Here is a 20,148-nt window from a genome sequence, read left to right as displayed (position 1 = left end):
CAACGGAACAGAGAATCCCAGAGAGAGCAAAAGCGGAATCAGAAACCTTCTCTTTTCTTCCTGCCCTTCTATCCGACTGAGAGGAAAAGAATAATGTATGTGTGGAGCTCTTACATACCTTGCAGAGTTTCTTTCTTTCTTCTCTGTCTGTATCCCTCCTTCGCTTTGTGTTCTCCTCAGTGAGTCTGAAGTCTTCCTCTTAGTAATCTCCTACAGCGTGGAGAGGCTTGGCTGCAAGTGGGCGGAGGAGAAAGAGAGAGAGAGAGAGAGAGAGAGAGAGGGAAGGAAGGAGTGAGGGAGGGAGGGAGGGAGGGAGAGAGTCAGTCAGTCGGCACAAAAGCAGGAGAATGGAAAGCTGCAGGGCAGAGGAGAAACCTGAAACCACCAGTGGTCCTGAAACAATCATCTCTCCCTCCCTCTCTTTTCCCGTTCCCTCCCTTTTACCCCTCCCGCTCGCTCACTCTCTCCCCTCTCCCGCTTTCCCCCGCGTTCTACACTTCCTTTTCCCCCTTTCTCTTCCCTCCAACTCTTTATCCGATCATTTATTGTAACTCATGTTTGCCTCTCCCTTACCATTCTCTCTGCCCTTTCTTCTCTCTCTTTCTTCTCTCTCTTCTTCTCTCTTCTTCTCTCCCTCTCTTCTCTTTATTCTCTCCCCCTCTTCTCTCTCTCTTCTCTCTGCCTTTCTTCTCTCTCTCTCTTCTCTCTCTTCTTCTCTCTTCTTCTCTCCCTCTCTTCTCTCTCTCTCTTCTCTCTCTTCTCTCTCTCTCTCTTCTCTCTCTCTCTTCTCTCTCTTCTTCTCTCTCTCTCTTCTCTCTGCCCTTCTTCTCTCTCTCTCTTCTCTCTCTTCTTCTCTCCCACTCTTCTTTTCTCCCTATTTTCTCGCTCTTCTTTTCTCCCTCTCTTCTCTTTATTCTCTCCCCCTCTTCTCTCTCTTCTTCTCTCCCCCTCTTCTCTCCCCCCATTCTCCTTTCCTATCCTTCACATCCCCATCTCTCCTACCTGTCTCTCTTTATTCTTGTCCTTTCCTTTCATCTTCATTACGCCTACCGATCACCTTCCCCCCCCTCCTTCTCTCCATCTGCCTCTTTCCCTGTCTTTCCCTCTTTTGAAAGCGAACCCCTCCCTTGGTCTGAGGGCGTGGAAAGAGAAAAGGTTCTTCTTCCCACAGTTTTACCAAGAACAATTCATAGAATTTAATAGAGCTCTGCACCCTCCCTAGAGCCTGTCAAAACATCAGCACCACTGTAGGTTCCTGGTGAGTTAAAACCAAACTCCATATTTCACGACCAGGGAGTCAGTGTGTGTGTGTGTGTGTGTGTGTGTGTGTGTGTGTGTGTGTGTGTGTGTGTGTGTGTGTGTGTGTGTGTGTGTGTGTGTGTGTGTGTGTGTGTGTGTGTGTGTGTGTGTGTGTGTGTGTGTGTGTGTGTGTGTGTGTGTGTGTGTGTGTGTGTGTGTGTGTGTGTGCGTGCGTGCGTGCGTGCATGCGAGTGTGCGTGCGTGCATGCGAGTGTGCGTGTGTGTGTGCACTTGCAGAATCATTTGTTCAAATAACTAGTTTCACTGTGTAGTTGTTCGTACAATCATTAAATATTGTAGTACAAAATATGTGACACATGTTTCATTATGCTACTACAAGTAAATACATCACTGTAAAATGACTAGTAGAGAGAATACTACAGACACAGTGGAATCATTGAACAAAATATGAAATGTATTGATGAAATACAATAAAATCACAACATAGGTTTCTTTGAATCAAAGCAAAAATAATTAGCTAAAAAAAAAAGAAAAAACTACAGTAAAACATCACTGCAGTGTTCCTCACCTGGCTTACTGTAAAACATCACTGCAGTGTTCCTCACCTGGCTTACTGTAAAACATCACTGCAGTGTTCCTCACCTGACTTAATGTAAAACATCAACTGCAGTGTTCCTCACCTGGCTTACTGTAAAACATCACTGCAGTGTTCCTCACCTGACTTAATGTAAAACATGACTGCAGTGTTCCTCACCTGGCTTACTGTAAAACATCACTGCAGTCTTCCTCACCTGGCTTACTGTAAAACATCACTGCAGAGTTCCTCACCTGGCTTACTGTAAAACATCACTGCAGTGTTCCTCACCTGACTTACTGTAAAACATCACTGCAGTCTTCCTCACCTGGCTTACTGTAAAACATCACTGCAGAGTTCCTCACCTGGCTTACTGTAAAAAACAAAACAAAAGATTGATTTACTGTCCTATGTTTCAATCAACTCTGTCTTGTGGATTTGGCCACAGGTTCAATGGTACAGAATAGCATCTCTTAATTTACAACACCGTAAATAATTCAGGCTGTTGTGGAGGCAAAAGGAGGTCCTACCCAGTACTAGATAGGTGTACCTAATAAAGTGACCGGTGAGTGTACAGTAATGTCAAATCTGAAAACATGGTCTGTAAAAGTGGTACATGGGACCATAGAAATAGTGTCTGATAAAGAATGATGATGAAATTTGATGATGAGCAGTTGTATCAATTGATAGTTAGATCATTGTAATGAAATGAATAGACAGTCATCTCAGATGTAATGTGTGAATTTCATTTGGAAATGGTAATACTTTGATGTTATGTTGTGTCATTTTGAACAGGTGATTTTAGTTCAATGAACATATGATCTTAGCCTTATGTGTATTGTATCAAAGCAAAGAGTTTTGAAAAATGTGCATTTTGATCATTGGTTGTGAGTTTTGTGTCTAGAGTTTTGAAAAATTACATCAAGGTTCCGAAATTAGTGCCAAAGTGAATGTAAAAAACTGTAAGGTGAGTCGGTGTTAATTAGAGGAGGCTGGTTCCAGACACAGGTGTGCTGAGGAGAAAGAGAGAGAGAGAGAGAAAGAGACAGAGAGAGAGAGAGAGAGAGAGAGAGAGTGGACAGGACAGGACAGGAGAGGTGAGGTGAGGATTGAACATCCTTGAGGGGTTATCACTGAGTGAGATTACTCATCTCTCTCAATCTCTGACTGACACATTCCCATACAGACAGGCTCACACACCCACACATACACCCACACACACACACACCCACACACAGAATACAGAAAAGGGTACAGTATGAACTTTAACACAAAGTCACACACACATACACACAGCATAGGTGTCTCGTTATGCAATACAAACTCAATCAAGGCGTGTTGGTGAGGAGAGAGAGATATGACAAATGGCTTGAGTTGTGTTTGTGTTGGAACAAATGGCTTGAGTTGTGTTTGTGTTGGACTGGGCTGCTCTTCTGAAGTGATGAGAATTGTTTTCAATAAAATCCAATCTTCATCCAGTTTCACTCGCAAGGAGATGGGACAGTTTCCCAAGATGTCTTTTGTTAGCAAAACACACCCACCCACGCACAGACATGCACGCACGCACGCACGCACGCACGCACACACACACACACACACACACACACACACACACACACACACACACACACACACACACACACACACACACACACACACACACACACACACACACACACACACACACACACACACATGCCATAAAATGTCATAAAAGAGAACAATGTATAACAGTCATTAAAGATGGAACAGAACATGTTCTCACATCACAGTTGTTTTTCACTACATGAAAGCTCTACTGTTGTAGGCCTACTATTTCTGCAGTAAATCATCATGTTCTGGGGCAAGTGTGTGTGCGTGCGTGCGTGCGTGCGTGTGTGCGTGTGTGCGTGTGTGTTTGTGTGTGTGTTCTCAGAAATAGCCTCCGTGTGTATCTACTCTCTCTAATCACTGACGGCCAACAGTCAAACTGACGACTCCACAAATGCCTACGTAACAAGTACACTTCGCACAGCTATGTAGTCACACGTGTGTGGTGAGGCACGACAAACCTCTCTCTGTCGCCGCATAGGCTTGTGTTCCCACGTTCCTGTTTACTCTGAAAAACACGCCAAGCTGAATAGATGCAACACAACTACATCACCCACATTGCACACCTATACAACATAATAACCAAACAGAGAGAAACAGTGTGACTGTGATCCGCTCCTTTCTCTAGCCTGCAGGCCAGTGACCCTGAGAGGCTTACGGTTCAGGGGTTAAGTGATGACAGACCCTTTAATGAAAACACACTGCAGCCGAAAAACAGGACCTAGTGCCCTCACATCACATGCACGTGTGCATGTAAAAACACACACACACACACACACACACACACACACACACACACACACACACACACACACACACACACACACACACACACACACACACACACACACACACACACACACACACACACGCACGCACGCACGCACGCACGCACGCACGCACTCACGCACGCACGCACGCACGCACGTTTGTCTCACATACACTCGCACACTTTGTCCATCACGCATTTCCTGTTGAAATACTTCAGTCAGAGAGTTCACGTGTAAATGAAATATCTGAGCTGTAAATATAAATGTTTGTCAGTGTCATAGACATGAGAGTGTTTTATTACTAGATGATGATGTTGGTGAGCAGCTTGGAGCTCCAGCTCGAATACTATCAATGCACAGCTGGAGGCGCACGGTGTAGAACACTAAGTCTCACACCAGTGGTTTCGTACGCACACGCATTCACGCACATACACGCAAACTGCACATGCAGCAGCCCTGAAGTTAACAAACTCAACATGTCCTTTGATCTGGTTGAACAGGTCTATTGATCCCCACTCCCCCACTCCCTCTCTCTCTCTCTTTCTCTCTCCCCTCTCTCTCTCTCTTCCTTCCCCCTCTCTCCCTTCTCTCTCTCTCTCCACTGTCTGTCAAAGGTTTGTCAGCAGAATTGCTGCCTCTGTCTTCCCCTCCTCCCCCTCTCCTCTTCCTCTGCCTGTCCTACCTGACTGTGGTAGACTCTAGTGAGGCTATAAAGACTCCATTCTTCGCATGTTGAAGTTTATTGGGATGAGTCTTGTCCTGGAGGCAGCACTGAGACATTTCCGCTAGATGGGCCAGCTGCAAAGTAAAAAAAAAAAAAAGTATGAAAACAAAAAATGCTTTTTGGTCTTAATTTAAGTTTAGGGTTAGGGATAGCAGTGTGGTTAAGATTAGGGTTAGGGATAGCAGTGTGGTTAAGATTAGGGTTAGGGATAGCAGTGTGGTTAAGATTAGGGTTAGGGATAGCAGTGTGGTTAAGATTAGGGTTAGCAGTGTGGTTAAGATTAGGGTTAGGGATAGCAGTGTGGTTAAGATTAGGGTTAGGGATAGCAGTGTGGTTAAGATTAGGGTTAGGGATAGCAGTGTGGTTAAGATTAGGGTTAGGGATAGCAGTGTGGTTAAGATTAGGGTTAGGGATAGCAGTGTGGTTAAGATTAGGGTTAGGGATAGCAGTGTGGTTAAGTTTAGGGTTAGGGATAGCAGTGTGGTTAAGATTAGGGTTAGGGATAGCAGTGTGGTTAAGATTAGGGTTAGGGATAGCAGTGTGGTTAAGATTAGGGTTAGGGATAGCAGTGTGGTTAAGATTAGGGTTAGGGATAGCAGTGTGGTTAAGTTTAGGGTTAGGGATAGCAGTGTGGTTAAGATTAGGGATAGCAGTGTGGTTAAGATTAGGGTTAGGGATAGCAGTGTGGTTAAGATTAGGGTTAGCAGTGTGGTTAAGATTAGGGTTAGGGATAGCAGTGTGGTTAAGATTAGGGTTAGGGATAGCAGTGTGGTTAAGATTAGGGTTAGGGATAGCAGTGTGGTTAAGTTTAGGGTTAGGGATAGCAGTGTGGTTAAGATTAGGGTTAGGGATAGCAGTGTGGTTAAGATTAGGGTTAGGGATAGCAGTGTGGTTAAGATTAGGGTTAGGGATAGCAGTGTGGTTAAGATTAGGGTTAGGGATAGCAGTGTGGTTAAGATTAGGGTTAGGGATAGCAGTGTGGTTAAGATTAGGGATAGCAGTGTGGTTAAGATTAGGGTTAGGGATAGCAGTGTGGTTAAGATTAGGGTTAGGGATAGCAGTGTGGTTAAGATTAGGGTTAGGGATAGCAGTGTGGTTAAGATTAGGGTTAGCAGTGTGGTTAAGATTAGGGTTAGGGATAGCAGTGTGGTTAAGATTAGGGTTAGGGATAGCAGTGTGGTTAAGTTTAGGGTTAGGGATAGCAGTGTGGTTAAGATTAGGGTTAGGCATAGCAGTGTGGTTAAGATTATGGTTATGGATAGCAGTGTGGTTAAGTTTAGGGTTAGGGATAGCAGTGTGGTTAAGATTAGGGTTAGGGATAGCAGTGTGGTTAAGATTAGGGTTAGGGATAGCAGTGTGGTTAAGATTAGGGTTAGGGATAGCAGTGTGGTTAAGATTAGGGTTAGGGATAGCAGAGTGGTTAAGTTTAGGGTTAGGGATAGCAGTGTGGTTAAGATTAGGGTTAGGGATAGCAGTGTGGTTAAGATTAGGGTTATGGATAGCAGTGTGGTTAAGATTAGGGATAGCAGTGTGGTTAAGATTAGGGTTAGGGATAGCAGTGTGGTTAAAATTAGGGTTAGGGATAGCAGTGTGGTTAAGATTAGGGTTAGCAGTGTGGTTAAGATTAGGGTTATGGATAGCAGTGTGGTTAAGATTAGGGTTAGCAGTGTGGTTAAGATTAGGGTTATGGATAGCAGTGTGGTTAAGATTAGGGTTAGGGATAGCAGTGTGGTTAAGTTTAGGGTTAGGGATAGCAGTGTGGTTAAGATTAGGGATAGCAGTGTGGTTAAGATTAGGGTTAGGGATAGCAGTGTGGTTAAGATTAGGGTTAGGGATAGCAGTGTGGTTAAGATTAGGGTTAGGGATAGCAGTGTGGTTAAGATTAGGGTTAGCAGTGTGGTTAAGATTAGGGTTAGGGATAGCAGTGTGGTTAAGATTAGGGTTAGGGATAGCAGAGTGGTTAAGATTAGGGTTAGGGATAGCAGTGTGGTTAAGATTAGGGTTAGGGATAGCAGTGTGGTTAAGATTAGGGTTAGGGATAGCAGTGTGGTTAAGATTAGGGTTAGCAGTGTGGTTAAGATTAGGGTTAGGGATAGCAGTGTGGTTAAGATTAGGGTTAGGGATAGCAGTGTGGTTAAGATTAGGGTTAGGGATAGCAGTGTGGTTAAGATTAGGGTTAGGGATAGCAGTGTGGTTAAGATTAGGGTTAGGGATAGCAGTGTGGTTAAGATTAGGGTTAGGGATAGCAGTGTGGTTAAGTTTAGGGTTAGGGATAGCAGTGTGGTTAAGATTAGGGTTAGGGATAGCAGTGTGGTTAAGATTAGGGTTAGGGATAGCAGTGTGGTTAAGATTAGGGTTAGGGATAGCAGTGTGGTTAAGATTAGGGTTAGGGATAGCAGTGTGGTTAAGTTTAGGGTTAGGGATAGCAGTGTGGTTAAGATTAGGGATAGCAGTGTGGTTAAGATTAGGGTTAGGGATAGCAGTGTGGTTAAGATTAGGGTTAGCAGTGTGGTTAAGATTAGGGTTAGGGATAGCAGTGTGGTTAAGATTAGGGTTAGGGATAGCAGTGTGGTTAAGATTAGGGTTAGGGATAGCAGTGTGGTTAAGTTTAGGGTTAGGGATAGCAGTGTGGTTAAGATTAGGGTTAGGGATAGCAGTGTGGTTAAGATTAGGGTTAGGGATAGCAGTGTGGTTAAGATTAGGGTTAGGGATAGCAGTGTGGTTAAGATTAGGGTTAGGGATAGCAGTGTGGTTAAGATTAGGGTTAGGGATAGCAGTGTGGTTAAGATTAGGGATAGCAGTGTGGTTAAGATTAGGGTTAGGGATAGCAGTGTGGTTAAGATTAGGGTTAGGGATAGCAGTGTGGTTAAGATTAGGGTTAGGGATAGCAGTGTGGTTAAGATTAGGGTTAGCAGTGTGGTTAAGATTAGGGTTAGGGATAGCAGTGTGGTTAAGATTAGGGTTAGGGATAGCAGTGTGGTTAAGTTTAGGGTTAGGGATAGCAGTGTGGTTAAGATTAGGGTTAGGCATAGCAGTGTGGTTAAGATTATGGTTATGGATAGCAGTGTGGTTAAGTTTAGGGTTAGGGATAGCAGTGTGGTTAAGATTAGGGTTAGGGATAGCAGTGTGGTTAAGATTAGGGTTAGGGATAGCAGTGTGGTTAAGATTAGGGTTAGGGATAGCAGTGTGGTTAAGATTAGGGTTAGGGATAGCAGAGTGGTTAAGTTTAGGGTTAGGGATAGCAGTGTGGTTAAGATTAGGGTTAGGGATAGCAGTGTGGTTAAGATTAGGGTTATGGATAGCAGTGTGGTTAAGATTAGGGATAGCAGTGTGGTTAAGATTAGGGTTAGGGATAGCAGTGTGGTTAAAATTAGGGTTAGGGATAGCAGTGTGGTTAAGATTAGGGTTAGCAGTGTGGTTAAGATTAGGGTTATGGATAGCAGTGTGGTTAAGATTAGGGTTAGCAGTGTGGTTAAGATTAGGGTTATGGATAGCAGTGTGGTTAAGATTAGGGTTAGGGATAGCAGTGTGGTTAAGTTTAGGGTTAGGGATAGCAGTGTGGTTAAGATTAGGGATAGCAGTGTGGTTAAGATTAGGGTTAGGGATAGCAGTGTGGTTAAGATTAGGGTTAGGGATAGCAGTGTGGTTAAGATTAGGGTTAGGGATAGCAGTGTGGTTAAGATTAGGGTTAGCAGTGTGGTTAAGATTAGGGTTAGGGATAGCAGTGTGGTTAAGATTAGGGTTAGGGATAGCAGAGTGGTTAAGTTTAGGGTTAGGGATAGCAGTGTGGTTAAGATTAGGGTTAGGCATAGCAGTGTGGTTAAGATTATGGTTATGGATAGCAGTGTGGTTAAGTTTAGGGTTAGGGATAGCAGTGTGGTTAAGATTAGGGTTAGGGATAGCAGTGTGGTTAAGATTAGGGTTAGGGATAGCAGTGTGGTTAAGATTAGGGTTAGGGATAGCAGTGTGGTTAAGATTAGGGTTAGGGATAGCAGTGTGGTTAAGTTTAGGGTTAGGGATAGCAGAGTGGTTAAGTTTAGGGTTAGGGATAGCAGTGTGGTTAAGATTAGGGTTAGGCATAGCAGTGTGGTTAAGATTATGGTTATGGATAGCAGTGTGGTTAAGTTTAGGGTTAGGGATAGCAGTGTGGTTAAGATTAGGGTTAGGGATAGCAGTGTGGTTAAGATTAGGGTTAGGGATAGCAGTGTGGTTAAGTTTAGGGTTAGGGATAGCAGTGTGGTTAAGATTAGGGTTATGGATAGCAGTGTGGTTAAGATTAGGGATAGCAGTGTGGTTAAGATTAGGGTTAGGGATAGCAGTGTGGTTAAGATTAGGGTTAGCAGTGTGGTTAAGATTAGGGTTAGGGATAGCAGTGTGGTTAAGATTAGGGTTAGGGATAGCAGTGTGGTTAAGATTAGGGTTAGGGATAGCAGTGTGGTTAAGATTAGGGTTAGGGATAGCAGTGTGGTTAAGATTAGGGTTAGGGATAGCAGTGTGGTTAAGATTAGGGTTAGGGATAGCAGTGTGGTTAAGTTTAGGGTTAGGGATAGCAGTGTGGTTAAGATTAGGGTTAGGGATAGCAGTGTGGTTAAGATTAGGGTTAGGGATAGCAGTGTGGTTAAGATTAGGGATAGCAGTGTGGTTAAGATTAGGGTTAGGGATAGCAGTGTGGTTAAAATTAGGGTTAGGGATAGCAGTGTGGTTAAGATTAGGTTTAGGGATAGCAGTGTGGTTAAGATTAGGGTTAGCAGTGTGGTTAAGATTAGGGTTATGGATAGCAGTGTGGTTAAGATTAGGGTTAGGGATAGCAGTGTGGTTAAGTTTAGGGTTAGGGATAGCAGTGTGGTTAAGATTAGGGATAGCAGTGTGGTTAAGATTAGGGTTAGGGATAGCAGTGTGGTTAAGATTAGGGTTAGGGATAGCAGTGTGGTTAAGATTAGGGTTAGGGATAGCAGTGTGGTTAAGATTAGGGTTAGGGATAGCAGTGTGGTTAAGATTAGGGTTAGGGATAGCAGTGTGGTTAAGTTTAGGGTTAGGGATAGCAGAGTGGTTAAGTTTAGGGTTAGGGATAGCAGTGTGGTTAAGATTAGGGTTAGGCATAGCAGTGTGGTTAAGATTAGGTTATGGATAGCAGTGTGGTTAAGTTTAGGGTTAGGGATAGCAGGGATAGCAGGGTGTGGTTAAAATTAGGGTTAGGGATAGCAGTGTGGTTAAGATTAGGGTTAGGGATAGCAGTGTGGTTAAGATTAGGGTTAGGGATAGCAGTGTGGTTAAGATTAGGTTAGAGATAGCAGTGTGGTTAAGTTTAGGGTTAGGGATAGCAGAGTGGTTAAGTTTAGGGTTAGGGATAGCAGTATGGTTAAGATTAGGGTTAGGCATAGCAGTGTGGTTAAGATTATGGTTATGGATAGCAGTGTGGTTAAGTTTAGGGTTAGGGATAGCAGTGTGGTTAAGATTAGGGTTAGGGATAGCAGTGTGGTTAAGATTAGGGTTAGGGATAGCAGTGTGGTTAAGTTTAGGGTTAGGGATAGCAGTGTGGTTAAGATTAGGGTTAGGCATAGCAGTGTGGTTAAGATTATGGTTATGGATAGCAGTGTGGTTAAGTTTAGGGTTAGGGATAGCAGTGTGGTTAAGATTAGGGTTAGGGATAGCAGTGTGGTTAAGATTAGGGTTAGGGATAGCAGTGTGGTTAAGTTTAGGGTTAGGGATAGCAGTGTGGTTAAGATTAGGGTTATGGATAGCAGTGTGGTTAAGATTAGGGATAGCAGTGTGGTTAAGATTAGGGTTAGGGATAGCAGTGTGGTTAAGATTAGGGTTAGCAGTGTGGTTAAGATTAGGGTTAGGGATAGCAGTGTGGTTAAGATTAGGGTTAGGGATAGCAGTGTGGTTAAGATTAGGGTTAGGGATAGCAGTGTGGTTAAGATTAGGGTTAGGGATAGCAGTGTGGTTAAGATTAGGGTTAGGGATAGCAGTGTGGTTAAGATTAGGGTTAGGGATAGCAGTGTGGTTAAGATTAGGGATAGCAGTGTGGTTAAGATTAGGGTTAGGGATAGCAGTGTGGTTAAGATTAGGGTTAGGGATAGCAGTGTGGTTAAGATTAGGGTTAGGGATAGCAGTGTGGTTAAGATTAGGGTTAGGGATAGCAGTGTGGTTAAGATTAGGGTTAGGGATAGCAGTGTGGTTAAGATTAGGGATAGCAGTGTGGTTAAGATTAGGGTTAGGGATAGCAGTGTGGTTAAGATTAGGGTTAGGGATAGCAGTGTGGTTAAGATTAGGGTTAGGGATAGCAGTGTGGTTAAGATTAGGGTTAGCAGTGTGGTTAAGATTAGGGTTAGGGATAGCAGTGTGGTTAAGATTAGGGTTAGGGATAGCAGTGTGGTTAAGTTTAGGGTTAGGGATAGCAGTGTGGTTAAGATTAGGGTTAGGCATAGCAGTGTGGTTAAGATTATGGTTATGGATAGCAGTGTGGTTAAGTTTAGGGTTAGGGATAGCAGTGTGGTTAAGATTAGGGTTAGGGATAGCAGTGTGGTTAAGATTAGGGTTAGGGATAGCAGTGTGGTTAAGATTAGGGTTAGGGATAGCAGTGTGGTTAAGATTAGGGTTAGGGATAGCAGTGTGGTTAAGTTTAGGGTTAGGGATAGCAGTGTGGTTAAGATTAGGGTTAGGGATAGCAGTGTGGTTAAGATTAGGGTTATGGATAGCAGTGTGGTTAAGATTAGGGATAGCAGTGTGGTTAAGATTAGGGTTAGGGATAGCAGTGTGGTTAAGATTAGGGTTAGGGATAGCAGTGTGGTTAAGATTAGGGTTAGGGATAGCAGTGTGGTTAAGATTAGGGTTATGGATAGCAGTGTGGTTAAGATTAGGGTTAGGGATAGCAGTGTGGTTAAGTTTAGGGGTAGGGATAGCAGTGTGGTTAAGATTAGGGTTAGGCATAGCAGTGTGGTTAAGATTATGGTTATGGATAGCAGTGTGGTTAAGTTTAGGGTTAGGGATAGCAGTGTGGTTAAGATTAGGGTTAGGGATAGCAGTGTGGTTAAGATTAGGGTTAGGGATAGCAGTGTGGTTAAGATTAGGGTTAGGGATAGCAGTGTGGTTAAGTTTAGGGTTAGGGATAGCAGTGTGGTTAAGATTAGGGTTATGGATAGCAGTGTGGTTAAGATTAGGGTTATGGATAGCAGTGTGGTTAAGATTAGGGATAGCAGTGTGGTTAAGATTAGGGTTAGGGATAGCAGTGTGGTTAAGATTAGGGTTAGCAGTGTGGTTAAGATTAGGGTTAGGGATAGCAGTGTGGTTAAGATTAGGGTTAGGGATAGCAGTGTGGTTAAGATTAGGGTTAGGGATAGCAGTGTGGTTAAGATTAGGTTAGGGATAGCAGTGTGGTTAAGATTAGGGTTAGGGATAGCAGTGTGGTTAAGATTAGGGTTAGGGATAGCAGTGTGGTTAAGATTAGGGATAGCAGTGTGGTTAAGATTAGGGTTAGGGATACCAGTGTGGTTAAGATTAGGGTTAGGGATAGCAGTGTGGTTAAGATTAGGGTTAGGGATAGCAGTGTGGTTAAGATTAGGGTTAGGGATAGCAGTGTGGTTAAGATTAGGGTTAGGGATAGCAGTGTGGTTAAGATTAGGGATAGCAGTGTGGTTAAGATTAGGGTTAGGGATAGCAGTGTGGTTAAGATTAGGGTTAGGGATAGCAGTGTGGTTAAGATTAGGTTAGGGATAGCAGTGTGGTTAAGATTAGGGTTAGCAGTGTGGTTAAGATTAGGGTTAGGGATAGCAGTGTGGTTAAGATTAGGGTTAGGGATAGCAGTGTGGTTAAGTTTAGGGTTAGGGATAGCAGTGTGGTTAAGATTAGGTTAGGCATAGCAGTGTGGTTAAGATTATGGTTATGGATAGCAGTGTGGTTAAGTTTAGGGTTAGGGATAGCAGTGTGGTTAAGATTAGGGTTAGGGATAGCAGTGTGGTTAAGATTAGGGTTAGGGATAGCAGTGTGGTTAAGATTAGGGTTAGGGATAGCAGTGTGGTTAAGATTAGGTTAGGGATAGCAGTGTGGTTAAGTTTAGGGTTAGGGATAGCAGTGTGGTTAAGATTAGGGTTAGGGATAGCAGTGTGGTTAAGATTAGGGTTATGGATAGCAGTGTGGTTAAGATTAGGGATAGCAGTGTGGTTAAGATTAGGGTTAGGGATAGCAGTGTGGTTAAGATTAGGGTTAGGGATAGCAGTGTGGTTAAGATTAGGTTAGGGATAGCAGTGTGGTTAAGATTAGGGTTATGGATAGCAGTGTGGTTAAGATTAGGGTTAGGGATAGCAGTGTGGTTAAGTTTAGGGGTAGGGATAGCAGTGTGGTTAAGATTAGGTTAGGCATAGCAGTGTGGTTAAGATTATGGTTATGGATAGCAGTGTGGTTAAGTTTAGGGTTAGGGATAGCAGTGTGGTTAAGATTAGGGTTAGGGATAGCAGTGTGGTTAAGATTAGGGTTAGGGATAGCAGTGTGGTTAAGATTAGGGTTAGGGATAGCAGTGTGGTTAAGTTTAGGGTTAGGGATAGCAGTGTGGTTAAGATTAGGTTATGGATAGCAGTGTGGTTAAGATTAGGGTTAGGGATAGCAGTGTGGTTAAGATTAGGGTTAGGGATAGCAGTGTGGTTAAGATTAGGGATAGCAGTGTGGTTAAGATTAGGTTAGGGATAGCAGTGTGGTTAAGATTAGGGTTAGGGATAGCAGTGTGGTTAAGATTAGGGTTAGGGATAGCAGTGTGGTTAAGATTAGGGTTAGGGATAGCAGTGTGGTTAAGATTAGGGTTAGGGATAGCAGTGTGGTTAAGATTAGGGATAGCAGTGTGGTTAAGATTAGGGTTAGGGATAGCAGTGTGGTTAAGATTAGGGTTAGGGATAGCAGTGTGGTTAAGATTAGGGTTAGGGATAGCAGTGTGGTTAAGATTAGGGTTAGCAGTGTGGTTAAGATTAGGGTTAGGGATAGCAGTGTGGTTAAGATTAGGGTTAGGGATAGCAGTGTGGTTAAGTTTAGGGTTAGGGATAGCAGTGTGGTTAAGATTAGGTTAGGCATAGCAGTGTGGTTAAGATTATGGTTATGGATAGCAGTGTGGTTAAGTTTAGGGTTAGGGATAGCAGTGTGGTTAAGATTAGGGTTAGGGATAGCAGTGTGGTTAAGATTAGGGTTAGGGATAGCAGTGTGGTTAAGATTAGGGTTAGGGATAGCAGTGTGGTTAAGATTAGGGTTAGGGATAGCAGTGTGGTTAAGTTTAGGGTTAGGGATAGCAGTGTGGTTAAGATTAGGGTTAGGGATAGCAGTGTGGTTAAGATTAGGGTTATGGATAGCAGTGTGGTTAAGATTAGGGATAGCAGTGTGGTTAAGATTAGGGTTAGGGATAGCAGTGTGGTTAAGATTAGGGTTAGGGATAGCAGTGTGGTTAAGATTAGGGTTAGGGATAGCAGTGTGGTTAAGATTAGGGTTATGGATAGCAGTGTGGTTAAGATTAGGGTTAGGGATAGCAGTGTGGTTAAGTTTAGGGGTAGGGATAGCAGTGTGGTTAAGATTAGGGTTAGGCATAGCAGTGTGGTTAAGATTATGGTTATGGATAGCAGTGTGGTTAAGTTTAGGGTTAGGGATAGCAGTGTGGTTAAGATTAGGGTTAGGGATAGCAGTGGTTAAGATTAGGGTTAGGGATAGCAGTGTGGTTAAGATTAGGGTTAGGGATAGCAGTGTGGTTAAGTTTAGGGTTAGGGATAGCAGTGTGGTTAAGATTAGGGTTAGGGATAGCAGTGTGATTAAGATTAGGTTAGGGATAGCAGTGTGGTTAAGATTAGGTTAGGGATAGCAGTGTGGTTAAGATTAGGTTAGGGATAGCAGTGTGGTTAAGATTAGGGTTAGGGATAGCAGTGTGGTTAAGATTAGGGTTAGGGATAGCAGTGTGGTTAAGATTAGGGTTAGGGATAGCAGTGTGGTTAAGATTAGGTTTAGGGATAGCAGTGTGGTTAAGATTAGGGTTAGGGATAGCAGTGTGGTTAAGATTAGGGTTAGGGATAGCAGTGTGGTTAAGATTAGGGTTAGCAGTGTGGTTAAGATTAGGGTTAGGGATAGCAGTGTGGTTAAGATTAGGGTTAGGGATAGCAGTGTGGTTAAGTTTAGGGTTAGGGATAGCAGTGTGGTTAAGATTAGGGTTAGGGATAGCAGTGTGGTTAAGATTATGGTTATGGATAGCAGTGTGGTTAAGTTTAGGGTTAGGGATAGCAGTGTGGTTAAATTTAGGGTTAGGGATAGCAGTGTGGTTAAGTTTAGGGTTAGGGATAGCAGTGTGGTTAAGATTAGGGTTAAGAGCTGCCTCCCGAACAAGATTTATGACGGAAAATGCTAACCTGCTAACCTCAGGCCGTGGTTAGACCATAATCACTGCCATCGGGTGTGTCTCAATATTTGATGGTTGTTGACTCCCACTGTGTCCTCTCCTGGTCTGAGAGAACTGAACAGGTTACAGCTGGAATCTTTAGTGGTGAAACGGCCGCGTCCGTTTGCAATATTACAACAACAAAGAAGTCGAACACAGTTTTCTTACCCTCCGGCAACATTGCACGCGCGATAGAATGGCAGGACGTGTGCTGCATTCAGTTATTTATTTACCACCTTGCTGTGCGCTCCTCACCTCTGCTCCTTCAACAAAGCAAAAACTATGGCCGACAGGCAGACAGTGGTGCTGTTTCCCGTAAGGTGGATTCCATCTTGACATAACAAATCTCAAGATAGGCCCCCGTGCTTGAACCTATTCAAACATTTCAAATCAGCTTGTTTGGTGTGTGTGTGCGTGCATGTGTGCGTGCACACACACACACACACACACACACACACACACACACACACACACACACACACACACACACACACACACACACACACACACACACACACACACACACACACACACACTTTCCCAGTTCACACATGTGCCACATATTTACACAGTATTAGATCATTAACCACACTGTACAGAGGATGGTGTGTTCTGGCCTTGGGCATAGCCAGGAGCCGTACATCACATTAAATACGGGGAAGGTTTTCAAAACACACACACACACACACACACACACACACACTGCTGATTCAGGCAGTAACATACACACAACAAAACACACATGTCCCTGTCATCAGCCATAGCAAATACACTGTATCTGTTATTCAGCTCCATGACAGAGCTTCTGCCTCTATCCCCCAGCTACGCAGGAGGCTAGGCCGTCTATTCAAACACAAATCAAGGTGTCCTCCGAAGAGAGAGACATAGAAAATGTGTAAAAAGTCACATAACTTTTTCACCTCTGACTCGATGGATTGGGGTGGACAGAGGGCTGCGTGGGACAGTTAGTAGAGCTTAAGGAGACAACAACATAATTATACCCTAGTTTTAGGATTAGAAGAACAGCTGAGAGACACGTGCTGTTCTGGGAAGGGAACGAGTGAACGAGGACCAATAACGAATGATCTTGATCCTCTTTTATTCATATTTGTTTGTTTGTCTGTTTTCAAAGCACTCTTCTTGTTCTCTTTCTTTACGGATGGGTAGATGTGGGCACTGAACAGTTGAAGGATTGCACGGCTGTGTGTGAGAGTCATTAGTGTGGTTTAATCCTGATACCTCATGACAACGACCTGTGCACTACTTTTGAGTAGAGCCCTATAGGCCCTGGTCAAATGTAGTGTACTATATAGAAAATAGGGTGCCATTTGGGATGCATCCAAGGGCAAAGGGAGCTATAAGCCTAGCTATCAGGCTTCTGATAGGGGACAGCATATTTCACAACCATACCACCGCACCCTTCCCACAAGACAAGTTATGGCAGATTCTGAGTCCCAACAACAGTCCAAACCTGTCTCCTTACATACCCATCCATCCCTGCAGCTCAAGCACCTTCATTGGAGAGGATGTAAATTGATATAGAGAGTGTGATAACCTGAGCTAACCCTAGAGTTTACTGGGTAGATCAGTCTCAGGTGGTCTGAGACAGTGACTGATCCTAGAGGATGATGCTTTGCTGAGGATTACTGCTGTACTACTGCTGTACTACTACAGCACTACTGCTGCACTACTGCTACACTGCTGCTACACTACTGATGTACTACTGCTGTACTACTGCTGTGCTACTGCTGTACTACTGCTGCAGTACTGCTGTACTACTGCTACACTACTGCTGTACTACTGCTGTACTACTGCTGTACTACTGCTGTACTACTGCTGTGCTACTGCTGTACTACTGCTACACTACTGCTGTACTACTGATGTACTACTGCTGTACTACTGCTACACTACTGTTGTACTATTGATGTACTACTGTTGTACTACTGCTACACTACTGATGTACTACTGCTACACTAGTGCTACACTACTGCTGTACTACTGCTGTACTACTGCGACACTACTGCTACACTACTGTTGTACTATTGATGTACTACTGTTGTACTACTGCTACACTACTGATGTACTACTGCTACACTAGTGCTACACTACTGCTGTACTACTGCTACACTACTGATGTACTACTGCTGTACTACTGCGACACTACTGCTGTACTACTGCTACACTACTGCTACACTAGTGCTACACTACTGCTGTACTACTGCTGTACTACTGCGACACTACTGCTGTACTACTGCTACACTACTGCTGTACTACTGCGACACTACTGCTGTACTACTGCTACACTACTGATGTACTACTGCGACACTACTGCTGTACTACTGCTACACTACTGATGTACTACTGCTACACTAGTGCTACACTACTGCTGTACTACTGCTGTACTACTGCGACACTACTGCTGTACTACTGCTACGCTACTGCTGTACTACTGCGACACTACTGCTGTACTACTGCTACACTACTGCTACACTAGTGCTACACTACTGCTGTACTACTGCTGTACTACTGCGACACTACTGCTGTACTACGGCTACACTGCTGCTGTACTTCTGCTGTACTACTGCTACACTACTGCTGTACTACTGCTGTACTACTGCAAAACTACTGCTACACTACTGCTACACTACTGCTGTACTACTGCTGCACTACTGCTACACTACTGCTACACTACTGCTGCACTTCTGCTGTACAACCATCTCACCATCCCTACATCTCACCATCTCTCCATCTCACCATCCCTACATCTTTCCATCCCTCCATCTCTCCATCTTTACATCCCTCCATCTCTCCATCCCTCCATGTCTCCATCTCTCAATCCCTGATGTACTACTGCTAACCTACTGCTGTACTACTGTTGTACAACTGCTGTACTACTGCTGTACTACTGCTACCCTACTGCTGTACTACTGCTACACTACTGCTACACTACTGCTGTACTACTGCTGTACTACTGCTACTCTACTACTACACTACTGCTGTACTACTGCTGTACTGTAATAGAGCCACCCCTCTGAGCCGGGTTCCTCTCTGGGTTTCGTCCTAGGTTACTTTGTTCTAGGGAGTTAGTCCTGGCAGCTGTGCTTTAGCTTCTGCTTGGCTTGCTCTTTGGACTGTACACCGGGTAACTGTAAAGCACTTTGTGACAACTGCTGATGTAAAAAGGGTCCAGACTCAGATGGAAACTTTTATGATCTTCCTCGTTCAAAGTCTATTGCAGGCTATTCTGAAAACATGCTTAAGCAAAAGTTTTTTTTACGCAATACTTTGACGTGTGTGTTTGCCAAAAGTGCCACAGAGGGATGTGTATAAATCTACATATTAATGAGCAGGGTGTAGTTACCAAGCAACAGACGTCACCCTGGAGAGACCACATCCGCTGATAGGCATTGTGTTGACACTGCCCTCCCTGGTGTGTGTGTGTGTGTGTGTGTGTGTGTGTGTGTGTGTGTGTGTGTGTGTGTGTGTGTGTGTGTGTGTGTGTGTGTGTGTGTGTGTGTGTGTGTGTGTGTGTGTGTGTGTGTGTGTGTGTGTGTGTTCACTCATCCATGTTTATGTCCATATGGGTGTCCAGCTGTCAGGGACAGACGTGTGATGTGCATGTGTGTGTGTGATTGGGTTATTTTCACTTGCTCCTCTGGGAGTCTCACGAGCCAATCACACAACGCTGACAGCTGAAACGACTCCACACATCTATCTCACCATCTTTCTATCCCTCCATCTCACCATCCCTACTGCTTTCCATCCCTACATCTCTCCATCCCTACATCTCTCCATCCCTACATCTCTCCATCCCTACATCTCTCCATCCCTACATCTCTCCATCCCTACATCTTTCCATCCCTACATCTTTCTATCCCTCCATCTCACCATCCCCCCATCTCACCATCTCTACATCTCTGCTCACCATCCCTACATCTTTCCATCCCTCCATCTCACCATCCCTACATCTTTCCATCCCTCCATCTCACCATCCCTCCATCTCTACATCCCTCCATCTCACCATCCTTCCATCTCAACATCCCTACATCTTTCCATCCCTCCATCTCACCATCCCTCCATCTCACCATCCCTACATCTTTCCATCCCTCCATCTCAACATCCCTACATCTTTCCATCCATCTCTCCATTCCTACACCTCAACATCCCTCCATCTCACCATCCCTCCATCTCACCATCCCTACATCTCTCCATCTCTCCAGCCCTCCATCTCACCATCCCTCCATCTCACCATCTCACCATCTCTACATCCCTCCATCCCTCCATCTCACCATCCCTCCATTTCACCATCCCTACATCTTTCCATCCCTCCATCTCACCATCCCTCCATCTCTACATCCATCCATCTCAACATCCCTACATCTTTCCATCCATCGCTACATCTCACCATCCCTCCATCTAACCATCCCTACATCTCAACATCCCTACATCTTTCCATCCATCTCTCCATCTCACCATCCCTACATCTCTCCATCCCTCCATCTCTCCATCTCACCATCCCATCATCTTTCCATCCATCTCTCCATCCCTCCATCTCACCATCCCTACATCTCACCATAACTACATCTCTCCATCCCTCCATCTTACCATCCCTACATCTCTCCATCCCTCTATCTCAACATCTCTCCATCTCACCATCCCTCCATCCCCCCATCTCACCATCCCATCATCCATCTTTCCATCCCTACATCTTTCCATCTCTCCATCCCTACATCTTTCCATCCCTCCATCTCACCATCCTTACATATTTCTATCCCTCCATCTCAACATCCCTCCATCTTTCCATCCATCTCACCATCCCTCTATCTCACCA

The 20,148-nt window shown here is 44.2% G+C and overlaps 1 protein-coding gene across 4 annotated transcripts in view; it reads right to left on the bottom strand.

Annotated features, from left to right (window-relative positions):
* LOC118388824 (pleckstrin homology domain-containing family A member 6-like) overlaps positions 1 to 20,148 on the bottom strand; it is a 179,590-nt gene that overhangs the window by 123,963 nt on the left and 35,479 nt on the right. For 2 of the 4 annotated variants that reach the window (XM_052527135.1, XM_052527140.1), the window contains exon 2: positions 119 to 231. The gene's annotated coding sequence lies outside the window, so the exon portion shown is untranslated. Of the gene's footprint in view, positions 1 to 118; positions 232 to 573; positions 778 to 4,876; positions 4,967 to 20,148 lie in introns of those variants that run through there. The other 2 variants (XM_052527137.1, XM_052527136.1) reach the window with 2 other exon arrangements.

The sequence above is a fragment of the Oncorhynchus keta genome, chromosome 10 (assembly GCF_023373465.1).
Source record: "Oncorhynchus keta strain PuntledgeMale-10-30-2019 chromosome 10, Oket_V2, whole genome shotgun sequence".
Classification (NCBI taxonomy): domain Eukaryota; kingdom Metazoa; phylum Chordata; class Actinopteri; order Salmoniformes; family Salmonidae; genus Oncorhynchus; species Oncorhynchus keta.
This window is presented reverse-complemented; position numbering and strand designations above follow the sequence as displayed.